The sequence below is a fragment of the Mizuhopecten yessoensis genome, unplaced genomic scaffold (genome assembly GCF_002113885.1).
Source record: "Mizuhopecten yessoensis strain PY_sf001 unplaced genomic scaffold, ASM211388v2 scaffold5547, whole genome shotgun sequence".
Lineage (NCBI taxonomy): Eukaryota > Metazoa > Mollusca > Bivalvia > Pectinida > Pectinidae > Mizuhopecten > Mizuhopecten yessoensis.
The window spans coordinates 1,563,465-1,581,704 of record NW_018406103.1 but is presented as its reverse complement, the minus strand read 5'-3'; positions in this window follow the sequence as shown (position 1 = coordinate 1,581,704).

Here is an 18,240-nt window from a genome sequence, read left to right as displayed (position 1 = left end):
CATCTTCGAGTTATTTCTTTATCAGTGTAATGTACTTAAAATTGTTTATACTGACGCTAATATATTAGTCTCACCATGCCTGCAATCTCTCGCGATACTCTCATGGGAGACGAGATTACGCATTGTTTACTTTCTAAAGGGGAGTCAAAGTTTACGGTCAAAGGTCAAAAGCAATTCGAGGCCCCCGCGTTCAACGGGTGGTCTTATACACTGCAGAGGTCGTGTCAAAACTTGGATTCTTAAGATGTTTGTATATAAATCAGAACTTTATATCAAAGACGAGATAGTTCAAGGATACTTTATATTTCAAACTTTCTAAAGAAACTCGCCGAGTTTGTGTAAAACAAAGCGGGGGCACCTGTTTGTCGGATGTCGGGAAACCTGAAATGTAAATATCATGATAACAAAGGAGTAATTGTTTATCTTATATCTCCTTTCAAACCTCCCGGACCAGTTATAAGAACGTATGGACGAAGAAACCAACTTAGCGGGCTCACAAATCCACACAAGAGTTCGTAATTTTGTTGCTGGACGTCGCCCAAAAATAAATAAAATATATCAAAACTTGATGTATGTATCAGCTGTATAAAATACCGCAATACTTGCATGTAAATAGTGACCAATTTGACAGGCTCTAGATGACCACTGGTATATATCATTTGAGAACTTGGTTTTAGGGTGAATGGTATAGGTTATATGATCTTAAGAAAGTGATATTAATCGAGATGAAGTCGAGGTCAACATCATTAACCACATACTCACAAAATGTAAGGCTCTAATTGTAACATTGGATTAAAACTATGCTGCATATATATTATTAAAAACAATATGGAACGTTAAAAAAAGTACTTTGTTAAAAAAAAAATGGAATTTATATACAATGGGAGTTGGGAACAAGTTAAACAACTTATATTAAGCCCTTTCCCTACAACATATTGATACAAATGTTTACATTGGAGAGAGAGACAGAAACAGAGAGAGAGAGACACACACACACACAGAGAGGAAGGCACACACACAAACACACACAGAGAGAGAGAGAGAGAGAGAGAGAGAGAGAGAGAGAGAGAGAGAGAGAGAGAGAGAGAGAGAGAGAGAGAGAGAGAGAGAGAGAGAGAGAGAGAGAGAGAGAGAGAGAGAGAGAGAGAGAGAGAGAGAGAGAGAGAGAGAGAGAGAGAGAGAGAGAGAGAGAGAGAGAGAGAGAGAGAGAGAGAGAGAGAGAGAGAGAGAGAGAGAGAGAGAGAGAGAGAGAGAGAGAGAGAGAGAGAGAGAGAGAGAGAGAGAGAGAGAGAGAGAGAGAGAGAGAGAGAGAGAGAGAGAGAGAGAGAGAGAGAGAGAGAGAGAGAGAGAGAGAGCGAGGGGGAGAGAGAGATAGAGAGAGAGATATTACGGAAGCCTGTTTTCAGCTGGCTTCCGTAATGTATTAGGTAATAAAATATCAGTGTATCCCGGACCATGTGATTTTTTTCTTCTCCATGAAAATGGAACCAGGGATAGTCTATTCACTATTCTCAAGAAAAGTACTGCATTTAGCGGCAAACATTGTGACGTTTCAATTGAAGTGACGTCATAGAGAATATTGACCTGGCACCGATTGTTCGTAGGTTGATAAGATAACCAGTGGTTAGGGAATATTTAAATATTAATACAACAAAATCCAGATTATCTTATATCATTATACTGCTATATATTTGGGTGTGTTTTGAGGATTCACTTTGCTTTGAAATCCCTAACTTCTTTTTGGCAATATTTTGAATTGTTTATTAAGCACTTTCTAAAGTTAAACAATCCTTGAGAAACCAGGACCCGTATTCATGAAGCCGTTGTCATGCTCAAGCATTGATTTTGTGCTCAAGCCTAATTTCTTGTTCTGGTTATAACTCAATAAATCTTATTTTGTAAATGATTTGGAAACATTTTGAAGAGACTTATAGCCAAATACTGTTTTCAGTGTTTACATTTGACTTTTTGATCGTTTGACATGATCTAAGCGAGTTACCAGAAAGTTGGTTTGAGCACAGTTTCCATGCTTGAGCATGAGAACTGTTCACGAATACGGGCCCTAGGCCCGCTGTTATAAATACAGCAAGACCGAGTCAACACCGCAAAACATCGACCTCCACGAGATTATGATCTAAACAATAAGATGAAAGAAACAATTGTGTCATCTAATACAACAATTTAGGTTACTGGAGTTGTTCATTTTCTAGCACTGCCAATCCGTATTCTGGCAGTTACTTAATTACATAGTGTCTTAAAGATTTCGAGATTTGTTTAAACCTTCATTTAAATGTATCAACTCCGGCACATCGAATGATGTCAATAAAGAGGTTTTAATGTTAAAATTACAACAAGACATTATGACGCCTGCAGCTGATATAGTTACCACAAGTTATGTCTTTTCGGTCCCGTGTGTCTGAAATTCCTCCTTATACGATATTTGTTTTTATGGATTAAAACTCTAGGAATGTTTCCAGATAAGCTGGACACTTTCAACTAGAGACATCTATATTTATCACATACCTGTTGAATCTTGTTAAAGTAATAAACGCAATTTTCAGACCATGAAATACAACGTTCTGTATTGCACATGTGCAATACGGAATGTTGTATTTACCTACTAGCCGGAACTACATTTAATGGGAATCCCCTTGTCATGGCGAACTGAAAAGTTCCCGGTATTTGCAAAAAATATCAAAGTTTATAAAATCTTTATATCGATCTCTACCAAATACGGAAGGTATGTGATAAAAGCAAGACCACACACTTGTGTTTTTTAACGAATCAGAAAACACTCATTTATTGCACGGACGAATATAAACGGAAGGGTGACAGAGATTTTTGTTTAATTTTCTCCCAACCAATCAAATAGCTAGAAATTCACTTGAGGTGTAACAATGTATAATGTTGACGTAGTCATTAAGTCGCACATTATATGTGCTGTGATGACGTCATCGTGTGTTTTCGGGATAGTGCAAAAATAATTCGGAAAATACATTGGTTTTAAGGGGCGCGGGTGATATTGCCATGAGACAGTGAAAAATATCACATGCGCAAAAAATGTGCGTGCACCGCTTCGTTTCCCCACCGTGATGACGGCAACAGACAATTTCATCAAGCGCCGGTGCGATAGCGATTGTAAACAGCAGACTACCAACAAACAAGATGTCATTATCGAGGTTTGCTGCCGTTTCTGAGCTACAAAGACTCTTGGTGTAGCAAAATAGATATGACATTCATTAGCGGGTGACAGTGAATATTGTCAACCCTCAAAAACCCATTGTCACCTGCTAATGAATGTCATATTTATATATTATCTATTCGCCATTATGAACACACGCATCCACACAACACATGATGACGTCATCATAGCACGTTATATTACGTCATGATGACGGCGTCCTCACAACACATCATAGGTACATTAATGTATGACGTCAAACAGCACCTTATACAAACGTTACTTTTACGAAAGTGTCCACTTATGGGAATTTCTCCCACCTTTCACAGAATTATCTCCTCTTTTTTATCTGATCATGATTCCTCTGTCATCACCTAGGATATAACAAATAGCACATGAAAAGAAGCAACACTTTTAAAGGTTACAAAGAAGAAAGGTTTATCGAGAGTGGGACACTTACATAAATTTCAAATAGGGGTTTAAAGTGTAATTCTGACAAGAAAAAAATAAAGATAAGCAACTCAAATTTACTGAACAATTATATGACTATGATACCTTACTTTTTACGGGCAGAATAAATAATTTCTTTAAAATATCACTGTTTTATATCTGTCTCATTCAACAAGGACTGTGCAGTCTTCCTCACATATTTACGCCCAAGAAGACACGTTATTTGCTGTTGATGAGCTCACACTCCCCGGATTTGGACAAGAAACGCAGTGTTATACGCAAGGTCATGACGGCGCACTTGATTATAAGGTCAAAGACAGAGGTGTGTCCGAAAAGCTCCCATAAATAGTTTCTGATAAATTCTCTCTGAGAAAAAAGGAGTGTGTAAAATATTATTCAACGGTGTCGAAATCCGGGGCACTGCAACCGATATGAAAATGTTGATGGTTTTATTAATTCATAACAGAGCAAACAGCGAAACTCTACAGCTTTTTGTCTAATATACAAACATGTCAGTAAGTTACTCGACATATGGCCCTAGGGAGGGGTAAATTGAAATGAATTAACCACGGTCCGATTAAATTTCTAAAGCAACTCTGTCAGCTTCCCGAATTTTGAAGCACAAATATAAAACGTAGTTTCAAAACCAGCGAAGTATAAATAGGTCTTTTTCTAATGTAATCAATTTGATGGGAAATAAATGCATCCATTTTCGTCATAAATGAAGTAAACATAAACATGAAATATAGCATGAACGTTTAAGATTAAGCTAACCAAGCTTTTATCATAAGTTTTCCGGTCATCTGAGACGGACGGCTGACCGCAGGCTCGTCGTCCAGTGGCCGGAATATGATAGGTATTTAATGAATGCTACGATATCAAAGTTTAACATCGGCCCGATTACCGAGATACCACAGATTGAATGTTATTTTAATCGTATCCCATCTTCCGCGCTATTGGATTAATTTAAAATGAAATTAAACGGTTGCGATTCCCCATAGTGTTCATGTACGCTGTTTATTTTAAGTGCGTTACCACAGTATTTATCAGATAATTTGATCAATAACATAAGTGCCATATAATATTAATTCCAATAAAACAACATTGATTCTATTGTCACCTTTTTATCGATAGTTTGGCCTTGTTATCTCAATTTTGAACAGTGATATCTTTCCTGATCTTGTATTTCGGTTAGTTCGATGGACACCATTATTTAATACTGTCGTCCTTTATTTTGTACGTTTTAATTCCAATAAAAACAACATTGATCATATTTCTATTTTATCGATATTTTGGCCTTGACGTTTGTACGTTTTAATTCCAATAAAAACAACATTGAATATAGTTCCGTTTTATCAATATTTTGGCCTTGACATTTGTATGTTTTGATTCCAATAAAAACAACATTTATTATATTTCCATGTTATCGATATTTTGGCCTTGTCATCTCAATATACCCCCTGTATATCTTGGTGTTTTTTTCGGTATATCGATAGATATCATTTTTTTTTTATCTCTGTCGATAGTTCTTCTAAATATCTTAATCCGGATATTGCTATTTCCTTTTTATTTTATTTTAAATAGGTTTGTCGTGTAATGATTATGAAAACATCATTATTCGAATGTTAAATTTTGAAGTAGCTGTGCTAATGAAACTGGATACGAATGGTTTGCAGTACATGATGTGTATGTCAAAACAACTTGTCAGTTACAGAAACCGGAAGTTTCCCGTCGCCTCTTCATTCAGAAAGTGACAGAAGACAAGAGATGTTGTTGTTGTTTGTTCACGGACAATTAAATCCCACTCCAAAACGTGTCAGAACATTAACAAAGTGGCACAAAGGTCATGTTAGACGTATCACATCGAATTATGAGATGGTTAGGTTTTCGAGATTGTAAATGGCAGACAGAGACAGACCTGTGTGTTGAAGATGTTACGATACAAACGCAAACAGTAAAAGTCTTGTTTTTTTATAAGGTTCACCCTGGTACGATTAAATAACAACCACTTGCAGATAAAATTGGGAAACAAGAAACAGACCTTTCAGATGTCCAAAAATACCACGCGTCGACAGTGATGCGCACTTTACAAGCGTCAAAGTGATTTGAAAGTAGAACCACAACATCTCGTGTGTGTTTGAACACCAGCATCTTGTCTTCGTTAAAAACTTCAACTCATTTATATTGCAGAACATCAAACCATTACATTTGGCAGCGAGACAAATAAGTTATGTTTCTGGGAGGATTTCATAAAACAGCGGAGATTGATGATCTATTTCAAAACACTAGAGATACAAAAGGGCTGACAGAGGGTCTCCCGAGACATACCAGGTTCAAATAAAGGGCGGTACGAAAAGAGAAGGTGATGATATTAATGATAATGTGTTGAAACAGAATATACATTATAAATCGTATGTTGTACTTAACGTAACATTGTTTTTTTTCTTCTTAAAACTGTATGTATTCAACCATAGTATATAGTATGCTGTGTTTTTTTTCTTATTATTAATAAATAGGATCGCGGTGACCGAGTGCTTAACGTGTCTGTCCATCTATGAGCATTAGCCCTCCATCACTGGGTCACGGGTTCGAGGCGTTCGTGCAATAGTCTTACCTCGGGTCGGTGGTTTTTCTCCGGGTACTCCGGTTTCCCCATCATTACAACTTGGAATGTCTTTAAATGACGATAACACACTAAACAAACAAATTTTAATGCACAAAAGTTAGGTTTAGTTTTTAGATACAATGTATATTTTTTTTCTTGTTTATATATATACAATATAGAATTTTCCTCAATACTGGTATATCCACTGTATGGTGGCTTCTTAATAGATACAATGTATGTTTTATTTTCTAAATACAATTATGTACCTTGTATTTTTTTTTTATAGATACAAATTACAATAACCTTCTTCTCCTTTATAGATACAATTTATGTATTCTTCTTAATATGTACATTCCATGTTTACTTCAAGAAAAACCCATAGAGAATTGACAATTAATATAATGATAATACTTTGTATAAAAAAATGTAACTCAGTATATACGGAGATAATAAACAACAATTGATTTCCATGGGGAACAAGGATAAATAGTAAAATAATTGTCATTCTTAGTCCCAATATTGCGGTCCCTTGACCTTCCTCAATTGCGAAAGTCAACGATGGAATCAAGTTACGTTCATCTTGCTGACGAATAAAAGATTGTATACAAAAATGTGATAAAATGTAAAAGTCATTATATACGGAGAGTTTACATAAAACATTTTAAGAATGTAATTTACTATATAAAGATTGCATTTTATTTTAATAATAATAATATTTATTCAGTTAAAATAGGCATATTATTACAAGATATCACAATTTAGAAAAAAACATACAGGTAAGATCACAATGCAGCTTGTAAATTTAAAGAATATTTGTATTAAGACTGAGAAAAAGTATAGATCTATCATATTAAAAGGTTTCTTAATTCAATCCTTGACATATATCTTAGGGTATAAAAATCTAAAAAAAAGTCTAATACACTGTAAAAAAAGGCAGATATTACTATAAAATGAGACGGACTATTTTTAGTACATGAAGGTAGATATAAATAAGTCGCATAATAGGAGTATAGTGTGTGCCATTTACCTAGGATTACCCATAAAAGCCACGAAATGGCTTATTTCCAATGGCGTCATTTAAAAATGGAAGAAAGAAAAAAAAGAAAAAGAAAGAAAAAGAAAGAAATAAGAAAATCTTCACTATACTCACGTTCGTATGGCATTGCCACTTGATCGTCCCACCACATTCTGATGACATTCATGTAGGCTATGAATGTCATACACATATTTTTAACGTCATCGCAATTATGACGTCATCATATTTACCTTGGATATCTCTCGCCCTCTCTGAACAGATGGCTGTTCTATTTATTGAAAAAACATAAACGATAAATACATCATTTAAACTAAATGCTGTACTTCTAGCATGATTAATAACTGTGACGGAATTTCCTTTAGATAAACATATTTCAAAACTGAAATATATATAGTATTGAGCTGCTTTCAGTTGGCATTCATATGGTATAATGATGCCAACTACACAAAGGCCAACATAACGCCACCTTGTCTGAATGAGTTCTAAAGCCAAATATGACATGACACATGTTTCTCGTGTTTAATAATTGACAGTAAACGACATTTTCCCACGTATAACCATATACCACCAAGGGAGAAGACTTATAAAGCCTTTAAGTCTTTTTATTTTGTACCATTCTACTGTCAAAAAAATGTTGAAATTGAAACATAAAGCGCTAGAGCTAGAGCGTTTCATTTAATTTGACTTCGACCAGTTGGCGTTCATATTGCTGATGAATGCAGTTCAGTGCTTAGATAACCTTTTAATCGCAACTGTGAGCTGTTACGAAAAGGTTTTCAGACAAGTCAACATTAATCTCGATTTCTCTATTTTATACTCTCTGTGTTTCTACCACATCTGGTTTTAATATTTCTCATCTTTGAATAATGTCATTATTTACTTAAATTGTGAAGACTTGCAAAGCAATGCTTTGCCCGCCTCTATATATGTTACACCCTCAATCTGTATACAAAACTGCTACCCTTAAGGCGTATGTACATTAATTAGCGTCTTACTTAAATGTTATGACGGTCGGATGTTTGTACATTTATAAAAACCGACTGATGTCAATTTGTAGCGATACATATCATCTGCTTATAGCGGACTAAAAATGTCATGATGAAAAAAACTATTCTTGTTTCTTGGAGCGAAAATGTAATAGAAATTGACATGCGATATTATAATGAACAATATTTCATACTTTTTTCGACATTTATTCATGAAATGATATCAAATATTCTAACGATACATAAAAACAGTTACTAAACGAACTTTGCCAATAAAAATGTCCCATGTTTTAATCTTTTTCTTGATAAACTCGGATGAAACTGACATAGGATATTTTGCATCCGGTGATTATTTTTTTACCCATAATTCCATTCTTTACGACTTCCCTGACTCGCATTAGGGCCTTGCATTGCATGCTATCCTAAAACTGTTCCGTGAAACAAAGGAAGCTACGAATGAGGACTTTCACATTTTATCACGAACTGTTTATACATAGACAACGAGACACATGTGTGAGAGAGGAGAGGGGTATAGAGGGGACTAAAAGTAACGTAAGCTGACGGCTCGGCTATCGTATACAGACTGGCTGATAAGGTATGATGAAAATGCCTCAGAAGTGGATAATCGTTAACTAATAAGAGGGGAATAGGGGAAAATGATGGCCAGGAGGAACCATGTGGTGTTTCTGTGTGTTTTTTGGGAGAGGTAGAAGTAAATGAGGTAAAATGACACCAATCTATCAAAAACCAATTATTGGCACTCTATAGCCCACAGGTGAACAGCCGGTGTGTCACTGTACCGTAAAACAATAGTGGTGGTACAATCTCCAGAATGAGGCCTAACAATTCCATATTCAAAAAAGAAAATCATGATTGCCCCCGAGAGAGAGAGAGAGAGAGAGAGAGAGAGAGAGATATTTATGATTAAAATAATTCATATTTTACACTCTGCCGTATCAAATGTTTCTGTATCAGTAGACATATTTGAAGAGTTACCCAGTCGACAGGTTTTAACACTCACCTAGTCAATGAAATAACTGTTATATCATTATCTTAACTACCTTTTACCACACCGAAACTGTCCGCGCAAATAATTGAAGTAAAATCAGGCTACAGATAGAGTCAAAATCGATTATCCAAAAACATTTTATTCTTTTTGTTCTATCAGCGGAACCGTTTTAAATTATCTGATGCGGAACCTTTGCACTGTCTACTCCGTTGGAAGTTAATCTTAATGGAAGAAGTAAAGATAAGGCGCACGCGCAATTTATGATGTTTAAATAGCCTATAGTATATTGGAGTGATATCCTAATGTGCATGTTAAGATAAGCTGCAGTTTTAAAAATAGACCCGGGCGATATGAATCTTCCCCAAAATCTGCATCATTAAAAGCTTATTAGATCACGGAGTATGCTAATTGTTCGAAACTCTCGTAAGATCGTTCGGCATACCGTTGTTTTTTTCATTTGTTTTACCACCAATTCTTTGGTTCCGCTTTTAGGATACGCTTGTCTTGTCTTCACCATACATTATCGTGTCTGTATTGGAGCCAGAGGAATTTCGGGCTACCGGACAGGGACTTCGCAAAATCATGATGTCTAATTCAGTGGCAGAATAAAGCATTCCTTAAACAAACCTCTCTGAGAGAAAAGCACGGCAGATAGGCAACTCAACTCTCAGAGTTGTCATGGTTTATGTGGAGAGTGAACACCATGCTCCGAATGGCAACTTATCAGGACGACTACTGGAGATCGCTAAGGTGTCCCGAATGGTAACTAATCAGGACAACGATTTGAGGTCGCTAAGGTGTCCCGAATGGTAACGGATCACGATGAAAATAGATTTGTTTGGTTTTGTTTAATTTTGATTAACGATCTATTATCAGCAAAGGTCATTTAAGGACGTGCTTCCATGTGTGTAGTGTACGCGTGCTTGCGTGGGTGTATGCAGGAAACAGGGTATTTTGGTGTGCTTACCTCCTTGTGATATCGCGGATCTGATGCCGACTTTATAGAACTATCTCACTGAAATGCCATGCCGAAGGCACCAAGTACAGCATTCCGCCCGGTCACATTACACTGACAACGGGTGAACCAGTTGTTGTCATTTCCCTAAATGCTGAACGTTAAGCAGGGAATAACAACTACCATTTTTAAGGACTTTAGTATGTCCCGGCTCGGGACAGAACCAATTGCCTTCCTCACCTGGGCAATCCGCTCAACATCAAAGCCAAAAGTGGGGTGTTGCCAAGCAAGGCGCAAGGAAATAAAAGGTAGTTAGAAGTAGAAAGAAAGATAAAGATACCAAATATTGTAATGGGCGATGAAAATAGAAACAAACAAACATTAAGCTTACGTAACATCGGCATAGACAAGATAACGTTTGATAAGCGAAATTATTAGCACTTTGTTGTTATCAATGCACTCACTCTGTTAAAACATTAAATATCTACGGTGTTAGGACGATATCAAAATATGCTATCTAACTTATAGTATACATAAAAGAAAATTCGGCACATACACATGATAGATGACTATTTTTTCGTGATTTAAAGCTATTTCCCTCAAGTTTTAAAAGTCATTAGTGTGTTTCTTATATATACTTACAATGATTTTGACGGATACATTTAAATTCCAAAAGCCGTGGATAAATAATATAAACGAAAAAAGTCTACTGCTGAGGCGATATTTATGTCAATGGCATGTGGAAATAAATTCACAACTCAATCATTTTATGTTTTCAACACAGTCAGAGGTGCATTATTCATTAAAGTAACTCGCTACCCTACCTGGGGACATGGAATTTCCATCACATGGAGAAAGTAACAAGTGTGCAAATGTAAGATTCCTGTTTTTCCCTTCGACTAATCACGTTCTGCTCGCGCTTTACCTATGTGAATCACGATTAATCACAGGGCAACAGTTAATCGTATTTCCCTACCACATGGATAATAAATAGATTATGTACAGTCTTCCCCTAATTACAACATATATTGCTTGCTTAAGATCTAACTCGTCTGTTCGTGTTTTTTTTGTTTCATTGATTCTAAAAATTTAAAATAAAACGGAAAGGGCGGTAACCTTTACAAGAAAGATAGGAAGGATTTGTAGAGCAGCTTTTAACCTTAAACTTAATTTTCAAACTCCGAATCTCTTTGACGATTGATACTGTGCTTTACAAAAAACAGCATGCTTATAAATAATACAATGTCCCTGTGATTACAAAGCGACTTAAATGTTGTTGTTTTTTCGCAAAAATACGCGACATCAAATTTTATCGACTTTCAGTTTTCAAATCTGCTTGGCGATAGTTTAAATTATATTATACAGTGCATATCAGGAAAACGATGCTTGTCAGCGAAATGCTTAACGATGTAATATTACGTAATGGCTTCAATGTCTAATAAAGTTGAAAAAAGTACCTACATGTATGAGACATTAAAAACTAAACTGAATTTTCCCACTTGCTATCGCAGCGATCGGGGCTCCCTGTGAGTGAACGTTACACCGCGCTTTGCTCGGACAAAATAGCGAAGATAACACTTACGATAGCGCTAATGGTATAATACCCCAGTTACGGCAGGCACGTGCGAAACTCATCTAGATAGCCGGGGAAGATGCTTCAGAAAACATGATAAGAGACGATTTCAATAAACCGTGATATCAAGGTCGTTATCTGCGAGAAAAACAACTTACGATATGTGAACTCGTTTATATTGGAGGAAGACAGACAATTCTCAAAGTTGCAGGTTTCCACTTGTGTTTTTTTTTATACTTCATATAAAATTAGTTTTATAAAAAAAGGTAGCTTTTATGAAGAATAGAAGTTAGACCTACCAGCTTTAAATTTTGTTAAGATATAAAAGATATTAAGCCCTCTGTCACGTTTTGTTCATTGTCACAAATGTTTCTCAAAACTTAAAACCCAAGTGTCTACCTAATTATATCGTTATCCTTTTACTTAATAGGTTAATTAGTTTTAATTTTATAGAAGACGCATGTAATTTATTTTTAATTCAAGACCACCTTCTCTCTTTTGGTTTATAATTTGTAATTTTGAATTCTTTAGAACCTCCCATATTTGATGAAACTTGACAACATGATGAACGGTACGTGTAGACGTCTCGTGTTTGACCCCATCCCAACCCGGTGTTAGGCCCCCTCTCCACCCCTTCTCTCCCTATACCCAGGAAAGCCTTCCAGGTGGACGTGATAAAAGGGCATGACCTTTTTGCAATATTACACCGGTCCCTGACCCCCCTCCTTTCTCCACCCCGACCCCCCCCCCACCCTCCCATGTATGTATGCAACGCCTCTAATGAAGCTTTTACAAGCATAAGTAATCTTTGTATTAATTTTAAAATATATGTTTTTCCTGAATTTTAAAACAACAAGTATACTGTTTTGAGACCTCTGTGTTCTTTGAAAAACAAATAGATTCATATACCCCGCGGTTTGACGGAACCCGACTCCTAAACGTAGTAATTTATATAGAAAATTATATGATACTGACATTTAATATACCTATATCATTTAAGGATGTATACAAGAAACACATTTTCATAGTACATATCAGTGGTGGATCCAGACACCTATCTGGGGGTGGGGTGNGGGGTTTCCTGAAGCCCAATAAACCCCTCTGGATCCGCCACTGCATATATATTGTTCAAAGAAGGCATTGTTCTATAAATAGATCGATTTAAATGTTATTTTTTAAGGGCATCAGTTATATTGATATATTTGGCAATGAGCCCTGCTGATAAGCCGAAATTATAATCACAGTGATCTCTATCTATAATTCCCTGTCATGTGATCATCTATTATTATCCATCGCTTTTTGAGAGGAAAAAATATAATTTAAAAAAGAGAGAAATTCATTGAGATCTTCTGATATCGTTTACGTTGTATGTATAGGAAACCGAATCGCGAATTACAGATAAATCATAACTGTAGTACTTTGATACCTTTCGCCGTATTTCCCTGAGCATAACATTATAATGTTACCCCTGTGGTGTTTAGAAATACCAACATATAAACTTCATTTATAAGAGCGACTTAGAGTCCAGACGGCTTGTACTGTACCATGAAGGTCAGAGATCAAGGTCACACGCCCCTTGCCCTGAACATAAGTATGTACTTGAGGAATGATTGATGCTCATATTTCTGTAATAGGTACCTATTCGTTTATTACGACATGGCATATATCTCCCCTCCGTATTTTCCCGTCCTAATCACCCCCCTATGGTTAGTGTTATCTTCATCGTGGTATGGAGACCCTGATGCGCCTTAGGTGGTAGTCTTAAGCCTTTTCTAATGTAGCCACAGGTTCAGAATCAATCGTGAACCGTCGGCACTTTCCGTAAACGAGAAAATATTTATTAAATTTATTAGATATTTATTTAGTAATTTCTCGTTTACGGAAAGTGCCGACGGTTCTCGATTGCTGCAGACTATGTATTTTAATGCAGTAGAGATAACATTCAGTTCGCTTGGGCCAATAATGTTCAATACTATATTTGATCAAACCCACTCAAGTGGCGTTTGAAAGAAAAGTTAACGACGGACGGATAGACGGACATACTTATCATTTCAGCATACCCATTCACTAATTTCGTTGTTGGGATTGAAAGGGAGTAGGGTGCATATTGAAACAGCAATTTAAAAAATAATCTAATACTTGCGTTCCAGGGTCCATAAACCTCACAAATAGAAATACTCCGAATCCACGTTTGGAAAATCTTACGAATTGGCAAACGGGGTTCAATTCCGGGCGGCCGTATATTTTATCATTTGAAACGATTAGTTGTGAAAAATTTCATTAAAATCGAGAGTATGTTTCCTTGTATATTTTAAAGATTCGAGAAATTTGATCAGTCTTGTTTATGAATACACGTCGGCAAATTCCTGATAAGTCTAATAGATATGATGATATCGAGTATTATACCTAGTGGCCGACTACAGCTGTACTCAGACAGGCTCTGTTTATGTAAATGTGAGGGATTGCTTCAATTAGGAATAACTGAGCGCGCACCGTCCTTTTAAGCTAATGAAGATCACGCTCCGACAAGATTTTTGCATATAATATTCTCTCTTTATTAAACTGACAAGAAACCAATACAAACCGGCTAATGTAAACCACTGGCTTACTTAAGCTCCCAGATTCCACTTGGTACGTGTGTGTCTGTGAATTTTCCGGTGAAAGTATATTTACACCATGAAACACCTTGACATTAAGACCAAGAATACGTAAGGTGCGTATACTTGATTCAAATTTTGGTGGCCATTTTTGTTCAGTTTCAAGGTCCTCGACACAAAAATAGCTTCGTAGTATCCGAACTTCTTTGTTTGGTAGATGCCCCACAGTGACCTTTGAAGTTGACCGTTGATTAATTCACAATAAATCAGTTCCTTCCATACCCTATGTATATTTATAAAATTAAATCAAATCAACTTTTTTTCTCTCGATAAAATCGTTAACTCCAACACAAACCCAGGTTTTTCTTATACATGCTGAGCACTGCTTCAGTTGTTGAGGGAAGAAAAAATCAAAATTTGTAGTTAAGGTTACACTTATGTATTGATTTTATTTAGGCGTTGTATCTTTGATACCCTTTGCTATAATATAAGGATCGGGTTTTTCCGTCATACCGGCGGGTCAACCCGACAGTTAACGGAAAGACACGATCTAAAGTACTTGCATTGCAGTAGATACAAACACAGCTTTATCTAACGTTCGTCTGATAACGCGGCTTACCAATGTTTATATATAATGCAATTTGGTCCAACTAAGTGTCTGTCCTGAAGATATAAATAAAACACATATGAGTCATCTTGTATTTATGATATGAATTCCATACTACGATATTCGTGTGCTAGACTAGTCACACAGTAGAAGAATGGAGAGCTAAGAGCACAATGCTCTCAATTTCCGAATTACCACGGTCTGCAATATACTGAGTATGTATAATTGGATTATGGTCTATGCCCATAAGAAAGAAATATCAACAGAGAGAAAATCGAAAGCTAAACCATGAGCTCGATACCTGTCTTCTTATACTGTGTATGCAATGGTATCATACACAGTACAAACTGAAAATTTGCCGTAATAATTATCATTTGAAATGGTTTTACGTATCGCGACACCAAAAAACACCTTGACATTGGATTAGCAAATTAACGTGAACTCGTACTTGTACCGAATTTAGTGTTAATTCTTTGTTTGAAAATAAACATCCAAGAGCAATGAAATCTCAGACAGACAGAAGAAAACAAGAAGATGATACGGAAAGACAAAAAGCAAGGAAAACCAGACGAACGCATATGCAGATCGTGGGCTAAGGAGGAGACGCATTTTTTCAAACTACAAACGAATATCACGTCATTTTTAAATCTGTGATTAAAACCGGGAGTGCAAACGGAACGAGGAAGCGCTTTATTGCACCGAAGGACAGTAACATCGAAAGACTCGGACAAAGCTTGACAGAAAGCACATATTAACTCATTCACCCCTGAAATTTCAAAATGAACTGCTCCAACCTTTGAATTGAAAGAGTTCAAATGTGTCTTCAGGGATGAATGAGTTAAGTTGGTTGTGCATCATGAAGGACATAACTGATGATCTAACACTGTGTTACACTGATACAATAATTTCCTTTTTCGGAATACAGTTCAATAATACAAAGGAAGGGGAAACCTGAACAAAACTGCTGGATACAGCAACGTCGTGTCCAGAACTCGTCCCGGTTACTCTCGTGTGCATCTCTGGAGGACAACGTGACAGGATTTGAACAAAATTGAATCAAGTGTTTGAAAATACTTGCTTTGTCACCGAGAGTTCACAAAGAATACTGTTAAGTCTTTTTTTTTATACGAAACAAGTAAAATTTAAACCGGAAATGAACATATATCATTTCAGTATTTTTGGGTTTGTTCAGTATAAGACTTACTTAATCCTCTATATATTTCATCACAACCATTTGTGTTTGATTTTCCAAAATTCATTCTTTTATAATAGTCCAGTCTTCCTGTACGAAAATAACCAAAACATCAAACTAGATTGCAACAGAAATTCCATTTTTTATGAAGGGCTGGGACTATGAGTAATATTTTTGGATAACAATTCATCTTGAAAATTTGTCTTTTTTTTTCTCTAACTGTAATTTTGTAAATATCACGGAATTATCTCCGTCATTTGCATTTTTTATTTAATTCGCGTATGATAAAACCCTCCCTGCACTGTTCAATGGGACATATATAACTGTTAATAAATTACGGTCTACTCAGTATTGCAGCGGGGCTTGACTGGGCGACTTAACTAATAATACGGTGCCAATAACATAGTACCCGTCTATGTTTACGAAGTCTGGCTATAGGGGTCTGGCCCCGTTACATTTTCTCTTATCTGTTACGTCATTAACAGTCTTCATAATCGATAATAATCTGATTTTCATCTGTAGAAAATACCTTCTGTGCTATCAGCGGTGCAGGGGAGACAAATCTTATTTATAATAACACAACGCGACACGACAAAAAATACTCATAGAACGTTATTCCGTCCATGTACATTTATTGTTACGTCATTTGTTTATGAGAGTAACGTCATCAATTTTTGAGAAAACGACGTAATTTTCTCACACAAACCAATGACGCAACTATCAATACCTGCTCACAAGAGAAGATAACTCTGCAATACGCAAAGACGGAATAATATTAGTTGTGTCCTAAATTAACGTATATCAGTGATCGCTGTACGAAAAGTTAAGCTACATATAGTACTTTAGTGTTATTTACTGCTACTTCCATGAAAATACAAGGGGATTTACAATGTTGCCTCAGAAAATATACCTAATGAACAGGCTGTGTGTACAAGTGACCTACTGATATTTAAGTCCTTGTCAGAAAATCAATCTTACCATTGTTCACCGGCGTAAACAATAACACCTTGATGACCTTTTGCTAGATTTTCTGACAGAAATACTGCGGTTCCAAGACCTTCTGTCTTAGGTACATTAGAGTCAATAATAATGAAATATGACATATTTTACAGATATTGGAAAGGCATCGGATGAGGATGGAATCTGTCACCATGTGCTAAGAAACACATCAGAAACCGTTTGTGTTCCCCTTGAAATCATTTTAACATGTCTTTATCGTGTGGTGTTTACCCAAACTCTTGGAAAACAGTCAAAGTTATGCGACTGTTTAAAAAAGGTGACAAGCATTCTCCCTCTTACCTACATGCCAATTTCTTTATTATCTACAGTTGGAAAAGTGTTTGAGAGAGTAATATTCAAAACTTGCGTAATCATTTTTATTGAAAACTCCATTTTTTATAAGCATCAATCTGGTTTTATCTCATTGAAATTTATCATTATAACATCTGTATTTTCTCTAGAGGGGAAAAACCATGTATGTATGGTATTCTGCGATATTTCTAAGGCTTTTGATCGGGTTTGGCATAAGGGTTTCATAATTAAGACATGTGCATCATTACATCAAACCCAGCATTAGATATTGATAACTATAATTATTTTTTCTTTATTTTTCTTTATGTGTGTACGTTGTTATATGTGTTTATGAAATTAAGTTTCATTATTTTGCCTGGTTTCTTTGTTACATTGATTCTGTTCATTTTGAAATAACTCGACCAGCCTGATGCTGCAATGTCATGAAATTTGTAAATGATGATATCGAGTATTATACCTAGTGGCCGACTAAAGCTGTACTCAGCTATGTTTATGTAAATGTGAGGGATTGCTTCAATTATGAACTACCGAGCGCGCACCGTCATTTTATTTTATTGACAAAGGGATTAGTCGGTAAGTTTTTCCAACTTATTAATTGACTTCTCTCATAATACAGACAAATATAATAATACACAATTGTCACATGATGGTAAGAAAAAAATGTTATTAATGAATTGCATTCATTGAGAGAGAGAGAGAGAGAGAGAGAGAGAGAGAGAGAGAGAGAGAGAGAGAGAG